The 20,957-nt window shown below is 43.5% G+C and overlaps 1 pseudogene; it reads left to right on the forward strand.

The window, feature by feature from the left end:
- The first annotated feature begins 8,605 nt into the window (after nt 1-8,605).
- Nucleotides 8,606-19,731, forward strand: LOC120852265 (annotated as a pseudogene).
- Nucleotides 19,732-20,957: the final 1,226 nt, after the last annotated feature.

Here is a 20,957-nt window from a genome sequence, read left to right on the forward strand (position 1 = left end):
TACCCAAAAAACTTGGATGCAAACTGTTCTGTAAATATGAGATTTATGCAAACTTTGGAAATGATCTTTTAAAACATTTTAATCAAAAATTTTATCATGGATCTACTGTATAGCACAATGAACTATATTCAATATCTTATAATAACCTATTATAGAAAAGAATCTGAAATAGATTGTATGTATATTTATAACTGAACCACTTTGCTGTATATACACAACATTGTATATCAACTAAATGTCAATTTAAAAAATCTTTTTTAAACCTCTCAGCAGCAGCTTACCACTCAAAATATAAACGTGAGAGAGGAAAACAAGACAAAGCCACCTTGGGTGGCTATTATGCTTAGACTCTCTCACCTTCTTTTTTTTTCCTTCCTTCTATCTGGAGAGGTTAGAAAGTTAGCAACACTTCCCAGAATTCATTGCAACTTGGGTCTGGATGCGAAACCGTGTCTACAGTTAGATGCACTGATATGGGATTTGGGAGGCTAACCCCAATACCATCTTTCTATTCTCTTTTGACTATTTTGGCTGCTGGCAAGCAAGGTCATGGAAGTGTGACAGTTGGAGGCAAGAGTATTTCCAGTATCAAAAGTCTTCTTGAATTTGGCTTTCTAATCCCTGGACAGCAATTTATTTCTGGATGTGGGTTCTTGAACTCTGAGCTTCAGAACCAGCTTCAAGTTGCCTTTAGCATCAACTATTGAGAATAACTTCTGAATTTTTCAAGGCCCAATTCAGAACCTACTTCTTTAGTCCTACATACGATTTTTAAGGATCTAATTCCCTGTGTAAAATCCTCCCAGAAAAGAAAGTAGGAGTGGGTGGGATCTAATTTATTCTGCCAAAGAGGGGCTTCTCTATACCTGTACCTGCACTGTGTCCTGTGTATCTTCAGGAAACCCTGAGAGTGTGGCACACACACACACACACTCACGTAGTTTTGTCCTCTTAACCCCATGGTTTAAACTGCCAGGTAGGCGGTTAACGAGGATGTGGCTTTAGCTTTGAAGAGTAGATCAGTCTTAGGGGTGACAAACTATCTCAGAAGCACAAACGCTCGTCCTTCCCACCACCTCCCCTATCTATTAATAGATGGAACTTCTCCGTGTCCTTTATTAATGTGTCTGCATTTTGCTCCCAGAAGCCCCTGACCCATGGAGCATTGTCTTCACGGACACCCTTATACAATAGGCTACAGAATCACTTCTATTTTCTATGTCAGCCCATGGCTATATTAGTTTTCTCTTGTTGCTGTGACAGTTATTACAAACATAGTGCCTTAAAACCACACCCATATAGACCCTCCAGGGAGCTCAGGGCTTCTAAGGTATGAGCCACCCATCTCCTTGCATGGCCCTTTAATAAACCTCTCTCTGCTCCAAACTCACAAACAAACAAGCAAAAAGCACCCCTTTAATGATCCGACAACTCTGTAGGTCAGAAGTCTGAGTGGGTTCAGTTGGTTCCTCTGCTATGGGTCTCATCAGGCCAAAATCAAGGCGTTGGCTGGGTGGAAGCTTTTCTGGAAAGAATCCACTTCCAAAGTCATTCAGGTTGTTGGCAGAATTCAGTCCCCCGTGGTTGTAGGACTGAAGTTTCCTTTTCCTTGCTGGCTGTCATCTGAAGTTCGTTCTCATCTTCTAGAGGCCACTGGCATTTCCTGACTCATGGCCTTCTCTGTCCAGATCAAGACTTTCTCACGCTTTGAATCCCTCTGAGGCTCTCTTTGCGTCATCTTCCAGTCTTTCACTTGACATGCACCTACTGACATAGATACACAGGCCATCCTGCCTGTTCTTTCTTCTTCTCTCCTTGGGTCCCCATTTCAGCACCTACAGTTGGGCAGTCCCTCCTTTGCTTTATTATCCATGAGTTCATGTTATGCGTTTTAATTTTATTTATAAACTGCATGAGGGAAGTTACATTTTTTAATGAAATGTATAAGGAAAACAAATAAAAGCTTCTACTGTCCCACCTTCACATAGACTCTCTCCTCAGAGTAAACTACTGCTAAAACTCTTTTTTCTATTTCCATACAAGCATAGCACATACACATTGCTCTATTCTCAATTATGAAATGTAAAGCATATTCATAAAAGTGCACAAAACAAAATGGACAATTGTTTATTAGGAAGCAGATAGGTGCATAATCACAACCCAGGCCAAGAATGCTGCCTGCACCCAGAAGCATCTTAACTTCCAGACCCTCTTCCCCTAAGCTAATACAACCCTAACCTTAATGATAATCCTATCCTTGCTTCTCTATAGTTTTACCATCTGGGCACATACTCTTAAACGCAATAGTTCTCTCTTCTCTGGTTTGGAAACATGTATAAATAAATCACAAACAATGGATCCTCTGGTGTGACTGTTCTGGGGGAGCATACTACATGGCATCCTAGTTCCCCAACCAGGGATCAGCTCCATCCACCCCCGCACCGGAAGCATGGGCAACCACAGGAACGCCAGGGAAGCCCCATGTCTAACTTCTTTTAATTAGCATTAAGGTATGTGAGATTTACCCACGCTGTTGTGTGTATGAAGAGTTTGTTCCTTTCCATTGCTGAGTACCATTCCCTTGCATGAATATGCCATACTTCATCCATTCTCCATTGATGGTTGTGTGAGTTGTCATCAGTTCTGACCTACAGATATACACTGAATTCCTTCCTTTTTCCCAACTTTATGAGATATAATTAAAGTATACTCACCAGCATACATCTGAAGTGCACACCTTCTATCACTTTTGACACATGTATATATGGGTGAAAATGTTATGGCAGTTGCGAAAGTGAATTTGTTCATCACCACCTTGTGTCCTTTTGGGTAGATGAATGGATGGATGGAGGGGAGGGATGGGGGGAGAGAGGGATGAATGGATAGATGGATGAATGGCAGACAGACAGGAAGGAGCCTCATGTGGCATAGTTTCCTTTTACTGTTTTGAATGTTGGCTTCCCTCGTGGCTCAGACAGTAAGAAATCCACCTGCAATGCAGGCAATATGGGTTCAAACACTGAGTCAGGAAGATCCCCTGGAGAAGGGAATGGCTTTCCACTCCAGTATTCTTGCCTGGAGAATTCCATGAGCAGAGGAGCACAGACCATAGTCCATGAGGTCACACAGGATCGGACCCAGCTGAGCAACTAACACACACAGTTTGGATGTACTTCCCTCAATATCTTCTAAAAATCGACGTTATAGTGACAGTTCATGCATAAGCTGACTCTGTGGACCCGTCCTGGTACCTGGGAAGCCTGTTGACACTGGAAGCTTGACTGGTGCTTGATAAATTACAAGCCTGCCTTGCTTTGTGTCTCAGACAGGAGCTCCTGAACACACCACTGTTGCCAGTGAAAGACAGATCAGATGGACAGGACAGACTCTGAAACCTCTCCTGCTTGTTGCTGATCAGAGCTCAGGACACACTCGCAACCACACAGCCACCACCATCTGAGTCACACTTCAGGGTGTGATAAAAAGAGAGATTAGCAATCTCTCACGGACTCAGCAGACCTCATCTGGATTGCCCATAACCAGTTTCTCAAGCTCCCAGGCTGTAAGAGGGGCCCAGTCTTCACTGAGGCCTCTCTTTCAGAAATTCATTTTCTTATCATCACCCTTCCTCCCTTGTAGCCACCTTTTACTCATCTTCATTTCACTTCACAGTCACTGGCAACTTCCATCTCTGGCTTCTAAGGTTGATGAGACCTTGGATCCAGAAACCATCTAAATGGGGTTCTCACAGTCCACTCTGAGCCCTCACCTGGACCCCTTCCCCATCCTCACATCTACTAGTTCCATCCCGGAATCACCCAGTGACCCCAGCTTCCCCTGCAGCTCACTTAAACAGTGACCTCTGCCATTGGGTGACCTGGTACCTGACCCTTGCCACACCCACCACATGTGGCAGGACAGGGGACGCTGCTGTCATTCTTCTGGAATTCTATTCCCCAGCCCAACCTTTCAGGTTTGGGCATTCAGTCTTCTTACCATTGACTCACACCAATCCTGCCTCACCACATAATTAAAATAGGTTAAAATCTACAGTAACTTGAATTGTTCTCAAATAGCTTCTTATTTGCTAGTATACCTGAGGAGTGAGGGAACCTTTCCTTTCTTTTGTTTCAATGTTTTTTAAGTATAGAGACAATGGGTGATGATCAAACATAACTCTACCAAGAAATAGCTTCAATCAGTACCATCAGCCAGTCGATACACTACTTGTCTTTAGATTTTTTTTTTTTAATTATTACTCACTGTGAGTAAATTTGAGAGGGTGACATTTATGCATCACAGAACTCCTACAAATTGCCCTCCAGCTATTTCTGTGACTCTATCACTTACAAGTCAGGCCAACTGCAGTGTGTGTGGCCACGCTGGGTATCACCTTTCCCTGAGGGTACTTAGTGATGGGTACTGTTCCTTCTGGGCGTTCCACGTGGCACTTGTTGTAAAGAACCCACCTGCCAAAGCAGGAGACTTAAGAGATGCTAGTTCGATCCCTAGGTTCTGAAGATCCCCTGGAGAAGGTCATGGCAACCCACTCCAGTATTCTTGCCTGGAGAATCCCATGGACAGAGGAGCCTGGTGGGCTACAGTCCATGGGGTTTCAAAGAGTGGGACATGGCTAAGATAATTCAGCACAGCACAGCTGTTTGTTCTGCACTGCTACCAGGACCTGCTGGCTGCCATCTATAGTATGCCAGGGCTTCAAAGCTGGGCCCCTGAGATCCCGAGGCACCAAGGGTTCTATCCTGAAGTGAGGAAAAGCTCTTGCACTACTACGGCTTCTCCATCTTTTAGGAGACATGAACCAGCATGTCCCAAGTCTTTTATGTTTTATTTTAATTTATTTGGCTGCATCAGGTCTTAGTTGTGGCATGCGGGATCTTCATTGCATCGGGTGGGACCTTTCGACACAGTGATCGTGCTCTTTAGTTGTGGCACACGGGCTCCCGAGTGCGGGGGATTCAGCAGTCATGGCGCACGGGCTTAGTTGCTCTGAGGCATGCGGGATCTTAGTTCCCTAACCAGGGATCAACCCAGTGTCCCCTGCACAGGGAGGCGTATTCTTAACCATTAGACCACTAGGGAAGTCCCTGTCCCAGGGGGTTTAGCTGAAGCATCTCTTCCAGTGTTTACTTACAGACATTCTGTCCCTGGGACTTGGACAAGGGTCCCTGGGGGCGGGGCTGGGCGCAGACCTGGCTGTTTTCAGATTTGTCTTAACATGGCACGCTGGAGCTCTGCTACAGACTAGAGTTTCCAGCTGCTTCCTTCTTCCCTGAGAAGGTGGACTCTCCCAGCAGCTGCTCAGGTAGCCTCTGGATAGTCCCCCCAACCAGTCAGTAGGACACACCCTGAACCAGAAGCCCTGCCTCAATCCCCATCAATGTTGTTGCTATTGTTTAGTTAGTAAGCCTTGTCCGACTCTTTCTGACCCCATGGACTGCAGCACGCCAGGCCTCCCTGTCCCTCACTGTCTCCCAGAGTTTGCCCAAGTTCATGTCCATTGAATCAGTGATGCCATCCAACCATCTCATCTTATGTCACCCCCTTCTCCTCTCATCTTCAAACTTTCCCTGAATCAGGGTATTTTCCAATGAGTCAGTCAGCTCTTCCCATCAGGTAGCCAAAGTATTGGAGCTTCAGCTTCAGCATCAGTCCTTCCAATGAGTATTCAGGGTTGATTTCCACATCCATTTTTCCAGCAAATACTAATGAATGTCTACTCCTTTCCACATGTCCCACCAGGCACTGAGGATAGGAAAGTGAGTAACCTGGGCCTGCCTGCATGGAGTTTACATTCTACTGGGAAAGAAGACAACAACCATGCATGTAAGTGTGAACAGAAGAAACAATATTTAAGATGCCATGAAGCAGGCTTCCCTGGTGGCTCAGTGGTAAAGAATTCACCTGCCAACGCACGAGACACAGGTTCAATACCTGGTCTGGGAAGATCCCACATGCCATGGAGCAATGATGCCCATGTCACAACTACTGAAGCCCGTGCACACTAGGGCCAGTGCTTCACAGACAGAAAAGCCGTGGCAATGAGAAAGCCACATACCACAACTAGAGAAATGCTCTCGCAGCAATGAAGACCCAGCGCAGCAAATAAACAAATAAACTTATTTTTTAAAATGCTGAGAGTCCCGGGTATCCAGTGTTGCAAGAAGTAACAGGAGGGAACTCCCTGGCTGTCCAGTGGTTAAGATTCAGCACTTCCACTGCAGAGAGCTTGGGTTTGATTCCTGGACAGGGAACTAAGATCCCACATTCCCTGTGATGTGACCAAAAAAAAAACCAAAGAGGCTTAAAAAAATATCTGCCTGCAGTGAAGAAGCACCTTCCTCATTAGGGCACAGCCACATGTATGGTGTGTGGAACCTGGGATGCACAGAGACTGAACCCCCTGGGTGCTCCATGTTCAGTGTATTAAAGCCACCAGGGAAGGTGTAGCGCCACCTCCGCACCTACTGGTCAGAGGTGGAATTGCATGCCATGTCCTCCTGTGTGGCTGGGGCCCTGCCAAGTCTGGACAGTGGTCAAGTCAAACAAGGGCAATATCAAAGCATGTCCAAACTACCGTACAATTGCACTCATTTCACATGCTAGCAAGGAAATGCTTAAAATCCTTCAAGCTAGGCTTCAATAGTACATGAAGAGAGAAATCCAAGGTGTCCAAGATGGATTTAGAAAAGGCAAAGGAACTAGAGATCAAATTGTCAACATTCACTGTATCATAGAGAAAGCAAAGGAATTCCAGAAAAACATCTACTGCTGCTTCATTGACCAAAGCTTTGACTGTGTGGATCACAACAAACTGTGGAGGATTCTCAGAGATGGATATATCAGACCACCTTACCTGCCTCCTAAGAAACCTATATGCAAGTCAAGAAGCAACAGTTAGAGCCAGTTAGAGCCAGACAGGAACAACGGACTGGTTCAAAATTGGGAAAGGAGAATGTCAAGGCTGTATATTGTCACCCTGCTTATTTAACTTTCATGCAGAGTCCATCATGGGAAATGCTGGGCTCAGTGAATCACAAGCTGAAATCAAGATTGTTTGGAGAAATACCAGCAATCCTGGATATGCAGATGATACCACTCTAATGGCAGGAGGCAAAGAGGAACTGTTATAAAAAGCCTCTTGATGAGGGTGAAAGAGGAGAGTGAAAAAGCTGGCCTGAAACTCAACATCAGTAAAATTAAAATCATGGCATCCGGTCCCATCACTTCATGGCAAATAGAAAGGGAAAAAGTGGTGGCAGTGACAGATTTTTATTTTCTTGTTCTTCAAAATCACCGCAGACAATGTCTGCAGCCATGAAATTCAAAGACACGTGTTCCTTGGAAGGAAAGCTATGACAAACCTAGACAGAGTATTAAAAAGCAGAGTCACCACTTTGCCAACAAATGTCCATTTAGTCAAAGCTATGGTTTTTCCAGTGGTCATTTACAGATGTAAGAGTTGGACTGTAAAGAAGTTGAGTGATAAAGAATTGATGCTTTTGAAATATGGTGCTGGGGAAGACTCTTGTGAGTCCCTTGGACTGCAAGGAGATCAAACCAATCAATCCTAAAAGAAATCAACCTTGAATATTCATTGGAAGGACTGATACCAAAGCTGAAATTCCAACACTTTGGCCACCTAATGCAAAGAATTGACTCATTGGAAAAGACCCTGATGCTGGGAAAGATTGAAGGTAAAAGGGGAAGAGGGCAGCAGAGGACGAAATGGCTAGATAGAATTACCAACTCAATGAGCATTAATTTGAGCAAATTCTGAGAGACAGTGGAGGACAGAGGAGCTTGGCGTGCTACAATCAATGAGGTCTCAGAGAGTCAGACACAACCTAGCAACTGAACAACAGCAAACCATCTGCCAGCTGACAACTTCTGATAAGAACACGGAAAACCTGAGTTCACTGGACAAAATTAGGCCACCTTTATGAAAAGAGAAGGGAGTGGTGGAATTTCAAGTGTTTACTCAACTCATAGGAAAAGCCTAGTGATTACCTACGTGCTTTTGCAACATTCTTCAAATTTGTTCCGGAAACCGAGTCGGGTCAAGCTCACTGCATCCTAGGATGGAGGAAATGGTCAACATGGTCAGGTTCTTCATTTTCCTATCACCAGCCATTTCTAGTGTATGCAGAACTTTCTCATCCTGCTGTTCCTAAGGACACATGCCCAGCTTATTTACTATGCTGGACATTTATCCTAAGTTACAAGGGAACCCAAACCTCCATCGCTTGAGAAAGGCAGCATTTGTAGAGATAGCTCAGACTGCCTACGTTCAAACCCCAAATCTGAAAAGGCTGTGGGAGCTTGGCATGTCTTTTCATCTCTTCATGTCTCAACCTCCACGTTTGCAAAACTAGCTTCAGAATCAATATGTGGGAAGCATTTAGCATTGGAAACACAGTTACTCCACGTCACTATCTTCCTGACCTTGCTGTGACATCAGCCACCAAACAAGCAACCAAACCCTAAGCAGCCAACTGCAGCTACAAGACCTGCCTTCTCTTGTTTATCTGCAGTCACACTTGTCCAGATAAAACACTGAAGGGATTTCAGCTTCTGGCCTAGCACCATGAGCTGCTCCCCAGTGAAACTGGTAAAAATTGTTTTAAAAACAACTATTTAAAGTCTCTAGAAACTGACCTAGAGAGCAAATGAAAAACAAAAATTCGTTCAAAAAAATCTATTGGACGTCCCTGGTGGTACAGTGAATAAGAATCCTCCTGCCAATGTAGGGGACACAAGTTCGATCCCTGGTCTGGGAAGGTTACACATGCAACAGGCAACTAAAGTCCGTGCACTAAAACTGTTAGGGAACGCACACTGGCTGAAACTGCCCACCATGGCCAGGCACTATAGTAACCATTTGCACAAGTTGTTTTACAACAGGAGGTCCTGGTAAGGAACATGGAACTAATAAGTCACCACCAAGCAAAGAGTTTGGGAAAGGTCAAAAAGAGACTCCACATGTCCAACCACCTCCCAGAATCATTCTCACTGTATCCATCTTGGATGAACAAGGCTTGCACTACCAGGAAGGGCTCTTGAGTCTGAATGATTGGCTAAAGACAAACGAGAAACTAATTGCATCACCATAAAACCCGAGACTGTGAGCCACTGTGGCAGAGCAGTTTTCCTGGGTTCGGTTACCCTACTGCTCTCCCCCCAGGTGCCCTTTCCCAATAAAATATCTTGCTTTGTCAGCACATGTGTCTCCTCGGACAATTTATTTCCAAGTGTTAGACAAGAGCCCAGTTTCGGGCCCTGGAAGGGGTCCCCTTTCCTGCAACAAAACTACTGAAGCTTGTGCACCTAGAACCCAAGTTCTGCGACAAAAGAAGCCACCGCAATGAGAAGCCTGTGCACCGCAATGATAGTAGCCCCTGCACATCACAACTAGAGAAAGCCTTTGCACAGCAATGAAGACCCAGCAGAGCCATAAATAAATAAAATAAATAAATGAATTAAATTCAGTTCAGTTCAGTCGCTCAGTCATGTCCGACTCTTTGTGACCCCGTGAATCGCAGCACACCAGGCCTCCCTGTCCATCACCAACTCCCGGAGTTCACTCAGACTCATGTCCATCTAGTCGGTGATGCCATCCAACCATCTCATCCTCTGTCGTTCCCTTCTCCTCCTGCCCCTAATCTCTTCCAGCATCAGAGTCTTTTCCAATGAGTCCGTTCCTCACATCAGGTGGCCAAAGTATTGGAATTTCAGCTTCAACATCAGTCCTTCTAATAAATATTCAGGACTGATCTCCTTTAGGATGGACTGGTTGGATCTCCTTGCAGTCCAACAGACTCTCAAGAGTCTTCTCCAACACCACAGTTCAAAAGCATCAATTCTTCGGCGCTCAGCTTTCTTCAAAGTCCAACTCTCACATCCATACATGACCACTGGAAAAACCATAGCCTTGACTAGACGGACCTTTGTTGGCAAAGTAATGTCTCTGCTTTTTAATATACTGTCTAGGTTGGTCATAACTTTCCTTCCAAGGAGTAAGTGTCTTTTAATTTCATGGCTGCAGTCACCATCTGCAGTGATTTTGGAGCCCAAAAAAATAAAGTCTGACACTGTTTCCACTGTTTCCACTATTTCCCCATCTTCCAATGAAGTGATGGGACCACATGCCATGATCTTCGTTTTCTGAATGTTGAGCCTTAAGCCAACTTTTTCACTCTCCTCTTTCACTTTCATCAAGAGGCTCTTTAGTTCCTCTTCACTTTCTGCCATAAGGGTGGTGTCATCCGCATATCTGAGGTGATTGATATTTCTCCCAGCAATCTTGATTCCAGCTTGTGCTTCCTCCAGCCTAGCATTTCTCATGATGTACTCTGCATAGAAGTTAAAGAAGCAGGGTGACAATATACAGCCTTGACATACTCCTTTTCCTATTTGGAACCAGTCTGTTGTTCCATGTCCAGTTCTAACTGTTGCTTCCTGACCTGCATATGGGTTTCTCAAGAGGCAGGTCAGGTGGTCTGGTATTCCCATCTCTTTCAGAATTTTCCACAGTTTATTGTGATCCACACAGTCAAAGGCTTTGGCATAGTCAATAAAGCAGAAACAGATGTTTTTCTGGAACTCTCGCTTTTTCGATGATCCAGAGGATGCTGGCAATTTGATCTCTGGTTCCTCTGCCTTTTCTAAAACCAGCTTGAACATCTGGAAGTTTACGGTTCATGTATTGCTGTATTCCCCCCAAAAAAGAAAATCTTGTAAAATTCAGTAAGAACTACACAAGTCTGTGGTATTTGAAGCAAAACTCACCTTCTCCCCCTTCTTCCCATCTCGGTAAGATGGTAGCTTCCCTAGCGGTACAATGAATAAGAATCCACTCCAGACTAAGAATGTTGCCACCAAAGCCTTGGCTTTCTCTACCCCTGACCGAGACTCCATGTTGAGTGTGGCATGAATGAAAATACTGAGGCCACAGTTTCTTTTGCTCCAGTTCACGGAAAGCAGGAAATTCCTAAAGGAGAGCAAAACCTGGGGCTGCTGCCCTCCTGCTCCACTGAGCACTCAGCTCCCAGAGTAGAGGTGTCACAAAGAGAGAAGCACATCCTTGTCCCCACCTCCAGCACCCAAGCCTTGGCTCAGAGATTTCTGCCATAAGAAAGAAGCAAGCTAGAAACAGAGAGCTCCAAATCCCACCCTAAAAAACTGACCTCAATACCCCAGTGTTCATTGCAGCATTATTTACAATAGCTAGGACAGGGAACAAACCTAGATGTCTATCAACAGATGAATAGATAAAGAAGCTATGGTACATATACACAATGGACTCTTACTCAGCCATAAAAAAGGAAAGCTGAATAATAGAGCTATAAAAAAGTTCTAATGAGGTGAATGAACCTAGAGTCTATTATACGGAGTGAAGTAAATCAGAAAGAGAAAACAAATGTCGTATATCAATGCATGTATATGGAATCTAGAAAGATGGTACTAATGAACCTATTTGCAAGGAAGCAATGGAAACACAGATATAGACAACAGACTTGTGAATACAGGAGAGGGTGGGACGAATGGAAAGAGTAGCATGGAAATGTATACACTACCATATGTGAAATAGATAGCCAGTGGGAATTTGCTGTATGACTCAGGGAGCTCAAACTGATGCTCTGTGGCAGCCTAGAGGGGTGGGATGGAGTGGGAGGTGGGAGGGAGGTTCCAGAGGGAGGGGATAGATGTATACCTACGGCTGATTCATGTTGATGTATGGCAGAAACCAATACAATATTGTAAAGCAATTACTTTCAATTAAAAATTAAATTTTTAAAAAGGAAGACAAACTGACTTCATTTGGAACCACGTGTGGAGAGATTTAAGCTTCAAAGTGCTCTTAAAAACAGTAGAAGTTGTGGTAAGAGACATTTGGAAGGAGAAGGAGAATGATAGCTTCCTTGGAGACATGAAGCTAAACTCTAAGTGGCTAATTTGCTGGAGAGAAAACACAGAAAAAGCTGTGAAGAGGCCTCCTTTGATCTGAGAAAAGTCTCCAACATTGACCTCTGGTACTATCAAAGGATTTGGGTTTGGTTAGACTTCACTGTAAAGCAATTTATCCCCTGGAGCATTGTTGAAAACAGTAGAGCAGTCAGCCAGGAGTTTGTGGAGATTCACAAGAGATGTTTTGAGAGAAAGAGACAGAGAACCCTGCCCAGACCTCTGTCATCACAGGATAGCCGTGGGCATGCTCAAGGTTGCACCCCTTGAGGTGCAACATCTGAGGCTTCACACTATGAGGGGTGGAGGTACCTCACTAAAATTATTCAGTCACTAAACAACAAGCAATTCATCTCTAAAAGACAATAACATACCTGGGGAGATGAGAGTGAACAGTATGAACAGTAGCCATATTTGCTATAATAATATGTAATATTTGCATGTTATCTAAGATACCCAGTTTCCAACAACAACAAAAGATTAAAAGACATAAAGAAATAGGAAAGAATAGGGAATTCCCTGGTGGTCCTGTGATTAGGTGCTTTCACTACCAGGGCCTGGATTCAATCGCTGGTCAGGTAACTTAGATCCCAAATGCCAAGCCTGTGTGCTGCAACTAGAGAAACCCTACATACCACAGTGAAGACCCAGGGCAGCCAAAAATAAATAAATAAATAAACAGGAGATTCCCTTATGGCTCAGCTGGTAAAGAATCCACCTGCAATGCGGGAGACCTGGGTTCGGAAGGTTGGGAAGATCCCCTGGAGAGGTGCAAGGCTACCCACTCCCAGTATTCTGGCCTGGAGAATTCCATGGACTATATAGTCCATGGGGTCGCAAAGAGTCGGACATGACTGAACAACTTTCACTTTCACAGACTTTAGAAAAAATAAATAAAGATTGTATAGAAATTGATTACATCAAGAATAGAGAATTCACATACTTATGGCCAATTAATCCACAACAAAGTAGGCAAGAATATACAATGGAGAAGACAGTCTCTTCAACAAGAGGTGCTGGGAAAACTGGACAGCTACATGAAAAAGAATAAAATAGAACATTCTCATTCTGTCACATACACAAAAATAAACTCAAATGAATTAAAAACCTAAATGTAAAATCAGATACTACAAAATTCCTAGAGGAAAATGTAGGCAGAATATTCTTTGACAATAATTGCAGCAGTACCCTTAAAAAACTAGCAATAAATCTACCACATGACCCAGGAACCGTGTTACTGGGCTTCTGCTCTGAGAAAACCATAATTGAAAAAAATACATATACTCCAATGTTCATAGCAGTACTGTTTACAATAGCTAGGACATGGAAGCAACCTAGACATCCACAACAGATGAATGGATAATGGAGATGCAGTACATCCATGGAGAAAGCAATGGCACCCCACGCCAGTACTCTTGCCTGGAAAATCCCATGGATGGAGGAGCCTGGTAGGCTGCAGTCCATGGGGTCGCTAAGAGTCGGACGTGACTGAACGACGTCACTTTCACTTTTCACTTTCATGCATTGGAGAAGGAAATGGCAACCCACTCCAGTGTTCTTGCCTGGAGAATCCCAGGGACAGGGTAGCCTGGTGGGTTGCCGTCTATGGGGTCGCACAGAGTCAGACACGACTGAAGCGAATTAGCAGCAGCAGCAGCAGCAGCAGTAGCAGTACATCCATACAATGGAATATTCAGTTCAGTTCAGTTCAGTTCAGTCACTCAGTCGTGTCCAACTCTTTGCGACCCCATGAATCGCAGCACGCCAGGCCTCCCTGTCCATCACCAACTCCCGGAGTTCACTCAGACTCACGTCCATCGAGTCCGTGCTGCCATCCAGCCATCTCATCCTCGGTCGTCCCCTTCTCCTCCTGCCCCCAATCCCTCCCAGCATCAGAGTCCTTTCCAATGAGTCAACTCTTTGCATGAGGTGGCCAAAGTACTGGAGTTTCAGCTTTAGCATCATTCCTTCCAAAGAAATCCCAGGATTGATCTCCTTCAGAATGGACTTATTGGATCTCCTTGCAGTCCAACGGACCCTCAAGAGTCTTCTCCAACACCACAGTTCAAAAGCATCAATTCTTTGGCACTCAGCCTTCTTCATAGTCCAACTCTCACATCCATACATGACCACAGGAAAAACCATAGCCTTGACTAGATGGACCTTAGTTGGCAAAGTAATGTCTCTGCTTTTGAATATACTGTCTAGTTTAGTCATAACTTTTCTTCCAAGGAGTAAGCATCTTTTAATTTCATGGCTGCAGTCACCATCTGCAGTGATTTTGGAGCCCCCCAAAATAAAGTCTGACACTGTTTCCACTGTTTCCCCATCTATTTCCTATGAAGTGATGGGACCACATGCCATGATCTTCGTTTTCTGAATATTGAGCTTTAAGCCAACTTTTTCGCTCTTCTCTTTCACTTTCATCAAGAGGCTTTTTAGCTCCTCTTCACTTTCTGCCATAAGGGTGGTGTCATCTGAATATCTGAGGTGATTGAGATTTCTCCCGGCAATCTTGATTCCAGCTTGTGTTTCTTCCAGTCCAGCATTTCTCATGATGTACTCTGCATATAAATTAAAGAAGCAGGGTGACAATATACAGCCTTGACATACTCCTTTTCCTATTTGGAACCAGTCTGTTGTTCCATGTCCAGTTCTAACTGTTGCTTCTTGACCTGCATTCAGATTTCTCAAGAGGCAGGTCAGGTGGTCTGGTATTCCCATCTCTTTCAGAATTTTCCACAGTTTATTGTGATCCACACAGTCAAAGGCTTTGGCATAGTCAATAAAGCAGAAATAGATGTTTTTCTGGAACTCTCTTGCTTTTTTGATGATCCAGTGGATGTTGGCAATTTGATCTCTGGTTCCTCTGCCTTTTCTAAAACCAGCTTGAACATCAGGGAGTTCACGGTTCATGTATTGCTGAAGCCTGGCTTGGAGAATATTACTCAGCCATAAAAAAGAACAAATTTGAGTCAGTTCTAGTGAGGTAGGCGAACCTAGAGCCTGTAATACAGAATGAAGTAAGTCAGAAAGAGAAAAATAAGTACAGTATATTGACACATATATATGGAATCTAGAAAAATGATATTGATGAACCTATTTGCAGGGAAAGAATGGAGATGCAGACCTAGATTGTGGACTTGTGGACACAGAGCTGGCGGGAGAGGGTGGGAAGAATGAAGAAAGTAGCATCAGCATGTATACACTATCAGGTGTTGCTGTCTAGCACAGAAAGCCTGGTCTGTCAGCCTGTGATGAGCAGGAGGGATGGGATGCGGGAGGGAAGGGACCCTAGGGAAGAAGGGCTTGTATGTGTCCTTATGGCTGATTTGCGTTGTTGTAAGGCAGAAACCAACACAGCACAGTAAAATTTTAAATAAAAAGAAAGAATAAAAAATTACAGCCCTCGTTTTTTGAATCCATCTCCTAGAGTAACGGAAACAAAAGCAAAAATAAACAAATGGGACCTAATTAAAATTGATTGCAGAGCAAAAGAAACCATAAGCAAAGTGAAAAGACAACCTATGGAATGGGAGAAAATATTTGTAAATGATGCAAACAACAAGAGCTTAATTTCCAAGATATACAAACAGATTATACAGCTCAAAAAAAAAAAAACTGAATCAAAAAGTAAGCATAGGACCTAAATAGACATTTTCCCAAGGGAGTCACACAGATGGCTAACAGGCACAAGGAAACTTGCTCAACATGACTGATTATTAGAGAAATGCAACACAAAACTACAGTGAGGAATCACCTCACACTGGTCAGAATTTATTGTTGATGTTCAGTTGCTAAGTCGTGTCTGGCGGTTTGCCACCCCATGGACTGAAGCATGCAAGGCTTCCCTGTCCTTCACTGTCTCCCAGAGTTTGCTCAAATTAATGTCTATTCAGTCTGTGATGCTATCCAACCATCTTATCCTGTCGTCCCCTCTGCCTCCTTTCCTGAATCTTTCCCATCATCAGGGTCTTTTCCAAGGCGTCAGCTCTTCACATCAGGAGGCCAAAGTATTGGTGTTTCAGCTTCAGCGTCAGTCCTTCCAATGAATACTCAGAACTGATTTCCTTTAGGATTGACTGGTTTGATCTCCTTGCTGTCCAAAGGACTCTCAAGACTCTTCTCCAGCACCACATATGAAAGTGTCAATTCCTTGGGTCTCAATCATTTTTATGGTCCAACAGTCATATCATACATGACTACTGGAAAAGCCATAGCTTTGACTATATGTACTGTCAGCAAAGTAGTGTCTCTGCTTTTTAATGTGCTATTTAGATTTGTCATAGCTTTCCTTCCAAGGTGGTAGTGGTTTAGTTGCTAAGTCGTGTCCGACTCGTGAAACCCCATGGACTGTAGCCTGCCAGGCTCCTCTGTCCATTGGATTTTCCAGGCAAGAATACTGGAGTGGGTTGCCATTTCCTTCTCCAGGGGATCTTCCCAATCCAGGGATCGAATACGGGTCTCCTGCATTGCAGACAGATTCTTTATTGACTGAGCTGCAAGGGAAGCCCTTCCAAGGAGCAAGCGTCTTTTAATTTCATGACTATAGTCACTATCCACAGTGATTTTGGAGCCCAGGAAAAGAAAATCTGTCACCGCTTCCACTTTTTCTCCTTCTATTTGCCACGAAGTGATAGGACCAGATACCATGATCTTAGTTTTTTGAATGTTGAGTTTTAAGCCAGCTTTTTTATTCTCCTCTTTCATCTTCATCAAGAGGTACTTTAGTTCCTCTTAACTTTCTGCCATTTGAGTTGTATCATCTCCATATCTGAAGTTGTTGATATTTCTCCTGGCAATCTTGATTCCAACTTATGATTCATTCAGCCCAGAATTTCCCATAATGGACTCTGCATAAAAGTTAAATAAGCCAGGTGACAATATACAGCCTTGATGTATTCCTTTCCCAATTTTGAACCAGTCTGTTGTTACATGTCTGGTTGCTAACCAGACAGTCCATATAGTCAAAGTTATGGCTTTTCAAGTAGTCATATATGATATGACTGTTGGACCACAAAAATGATTGAGAGCCAAGGAATTGACACTTTCATACTGTGGTGCTGGGGGAGGCTCTTGAGAGTCCCTTGGACAGCAAGGAGATCAAACCAGTCAATCCTAAAGGAACAGTTCCAAGTCTTAACTGTTGCTTCTTGACCTGCATACAGGTTTCTCAGAAGACAGATAGATGGTCTACTATTCCCATCTCTTTAAGAGTTTTCTAAAGTTTGTTGTGATCATGCAGTCAAAGGCTTTCTCACAGTAAATGAAGCAGAAATAGATGTTTTTTGGGAATTCTCTTACTTTTTCTATGATCCAATGAATGTTGGCAGTTTGATCTCTGCCTTTTCTAAATTCGCCTTGTACATCTAGAAATTCTCTGTTCACATACTGCTGAAGTCTAGCTTAAAGGATTTTGAATCTTACCTTCTAGCGTGTGAAATGTGCGCAACTGTACGGTGGTTTGAACATTTTTTGGCATTGTCCTTCTTGGGATTGGAATGAAAACTGACCATTTCCAGTCTTGTGGCCACTCCTTTTTCCAAATTTGGTGGCATATTGAGTGTAGCACTTTAACAGCGTCATCTTTTAGAATTTGAAATAGCTCAGCTGTAATTCCATCACCTCCACTAACTTTGTTCATAGTAATGCTTCCTAGGGCCCACTTGACTTCACATACCATGATTTCTGGCTCTAGGTGAATGACCACACCATTGTGCTTATCCAGGCCACTAAAACCTTTTTTGTAGAGTTCTTCTGTGTATTCTTGCCATCTCTTCTTAATCTCTTCTGCTTCTGTTAGGTCATTACCAATTCTGTTCTTTATTATGCCCATCCTTGCAAGAAATATTCCCTTGGTATCTCTAGTTTTCTTGAAGAGATCTTTAATCTTTCCCATTCTATTGTTTTCCTCTATTTCTTTGCATTGTTCATTTAAGAAGGCTTTCTTACCTCTCCTTGCTGGTCAGAATGGCCATCATCAAAAAGTCTACAAGTAATAAATGCTGCTGCTGCTGCTACTGCTGCTAAGTCACTTCAGTCGTGTCCGACTCTGTGCGACCCCATAGACGGCAGCCCACCAGGCTCCCCCGTCCCTGGGATTCTCCAGGCAAGAACACTGGAGTAGGTTGCCATTTCCTTCTCCAATGCATGAAAGTGAAAAGTGAAAGTGAAGTCGCTCAGTCATGTCCGACTTTTAGTGACCCCATGGACTGCAGCCTACCAGGCTCCTCCATCCATGGGATTTTCCAGGCAAGAGTACTGGAGTGGGTTGCCATTGCCTTCTCCTGGAGAGTGTATAAAAAAAAAAGGAACCCTCCTATACTGTTGGCTGGAATGTAAATTGGTATAGCCACTATGGAGAACATTATGGATGTTCCTTAAGAAACTAAAAATAGAGTTACCATATAATCCAGTGAACCCACTTCTGAGTATATATATCCAGAAAAGACAAAAACTCTAATTCAAAATATAACATGCACTCTAATGTTCATAGAACACTATTTACAATAGCCAAGGCATGGAAACAACCTAAATGTCCACTAACAAATGAATAAAGTAGATGTGATACACACACACACACACACACACACACTGGAATATTACTCAGCCATAAAAAAGAATAAAGTAATGCCATTTGCAGCAACATGAATGGACTTAGAGATTATCATACTAAATGTAGTAAGTCAAACAGAGAAAGACAAACATAATATGATGCCACCTATATGTGTAATTCAAAATATGATACAACTTTCTGCCCGTGAGTAATCATCTTTGAAGGTTCCCCTCTCCACTGCCATCTAAGTCAGAGTCAAAGTCTAAGTCAGTCTTCCAAAGAGCCAGAAGGAAGCTCTTCATTGGAGGATTGAGCTTTGAAACAACAAATGAAAGTCTGAGGAGCCATTCTGAGCAAAGAGAAACACTCACAGACTGTGTGGTAATGAAGGATCTGAACACCACGCCCTCCAGAGGCTTTGGGTCTGTCACATACATCACTGTGGAGGAGGTTAATGCAGCCAGGAGGGCAAGGTCACACAAGATGGATGGAAGATTTGTGGAACCAAAGAGGGCCATCTCAAGAGAACATTCTCAAAGGCCTGGTGCCCATGTAACTGTGAAAAAGATTTTTGTTGGTGGCATTAAAGAAAACACCGAGGAACATCACCTGAGAGATTATTTTGAACAGTATAGGAAAACTGAAGTGATTGAAATCATGACTGACCGAGGCAGTGGCAAAAGAGAGGCTTTGCATTCATAACCTTTGATGACCATGACTCCATAGATAAGACTGGCATTCAGAAATGCTACACTGTGAATGGCCACAACTGTGAAGTAAGGAAAGCCCTGTCTAAGCCAGAGATCGCTAGTGCTTCATCCAGCCAAAGAGGTCGAAGTGGATCTGGAAACTTTGGTGATGGTTGTGGAGGTGGTTTTGGAGGGAATGACAATGTTGGTCATGGAGTGGCCGAGGTGGCTTTGGTGACAGCCATGATGGTGGTAGATACAGTGGGGATGGCTAGAATGAATTTGGTAATGATGGAAGCAGTTTGGAGGTGACAGAAGCTACAGTGATTTTGGCAATTATGACAATCAACCTTCAATTTTGGACTCATGAAAGAAGGAAATTTTGGAAGCAGAAGTTCTAGCCCCTATGGTGGTGGAGGCCAATACTTTGACAAACCACAAAAGCAAGGTGGCTATGGAGGTTCCAGCAGCAGCAGTAGCTATAGTAAGGGCAGAAAGTTTTAATTATTGCCAGGAAACAAAGCTTAGCCAGAGAAGAGAGCCAGAGAAGTGACACGGAAGCTGCAGGTTACAACAGATTTGTGAACTCAGCCAAGGACAGTGGTGGCAGGGCCTCCCTGATGCAAAGAAGGTATGTTTTAGACAATACTCGTCTGTATGGGCAAAAAACTCAAGAACCATACTGTGACTAATCATGTGTGCATGCTAAGTTGCTTCAGTCATGTCCAGTTCTGTGCAACCCTACGCACTGTAGCGCACCAAGCTCCTCTGTCCATGGGGTTCTCCAGGCAAGAATACTGGAGCAGGTTGCCATGCCCTTCTCCTTGATCAAACCCATGTCTGTGGGCAGGCAGGTTCTTTACCACTAGCGCCACCTCAGAAGCCCTTTGGCTAATTGTTCTGTTCAGCTCAGTTCACTCAGTTGTGTCCAACTCTTTGTGACCCTATGGACTGCAGCATGTCAGGCTTCTCTGTCCATCACCAACTCCTGGAGCTTGCTCAAACTCATATCCATCGAGTCAGTGATGCCATCCAGCCATCTCATCCTCTGTCATCCCCTTCTCCTACCTTCAATCTTTCCCAGTACCAGGGTCTTTTCCAATAAATCAGTTCTTCGCATCAGGTGGCCAAAGTATTTTGGCTTCAACTTCAGAATCAGTCCTTCTAATGAATATTCAGGACTGATTTCCTTTATGATTGACTGGTTTGATTGCCTTAGGGTTCAAGGGACTTTCAAGAGTCTTCTCCAACACCACAGTTCAAAGCATCAATTCTTTAGCACTCAGCTTTCTTTACTCTTATATCCATATGAGAAAAACTGTAGCTTTGACTAATTGTATAATAGGTTAACTTAGTTTCTGTTCTGTGGAAAGTGTAAAGTATGCCAAAAAAGGATTTTAATGTGGATTTCTTTTCTTTTTTTTTTTTGCATCCATGCTGTTAATTACTAAATGTAATAGTCTGATCGTGACACTGAATAAATGTGTCTCTTTTTTTTAATGTGCCATGTAAAGTTAGTTTACCAAAAGCCAGTTTGGTAAACTACCCCAACAGTGTGAAGTTGGAATTCCTTCAGGGTGATCCCAAGTTTAATTCAAAATTTATTTACAACCTGCTTTGTTGGAGAAGTTGTTGTCTTTAGAACCTTGATGTAGTTGAACTGACAGTTACTGTGTTGTGACATGAGTTCACCATTAAAAGGTTCACCCACTCAAAGTCATGGAGTTTTT

Source organism: Oryx dammah, unplaced genomic scaffold (assembly GCF_014754425.2).
Source record: "Oryx dammah isolate SB20612 unplaced genomic scaffold, SCBI_Odam_1.1 HiC_scaffold_25, whole genome shotgun sequence".
Classification (NCBI taxonomy): domain Eukaryota; kingdom Metazoa; phylum Chordata; class Mammalia; order Artiodactyla; family Bovidae; genus Oryx; species Oryx dammah.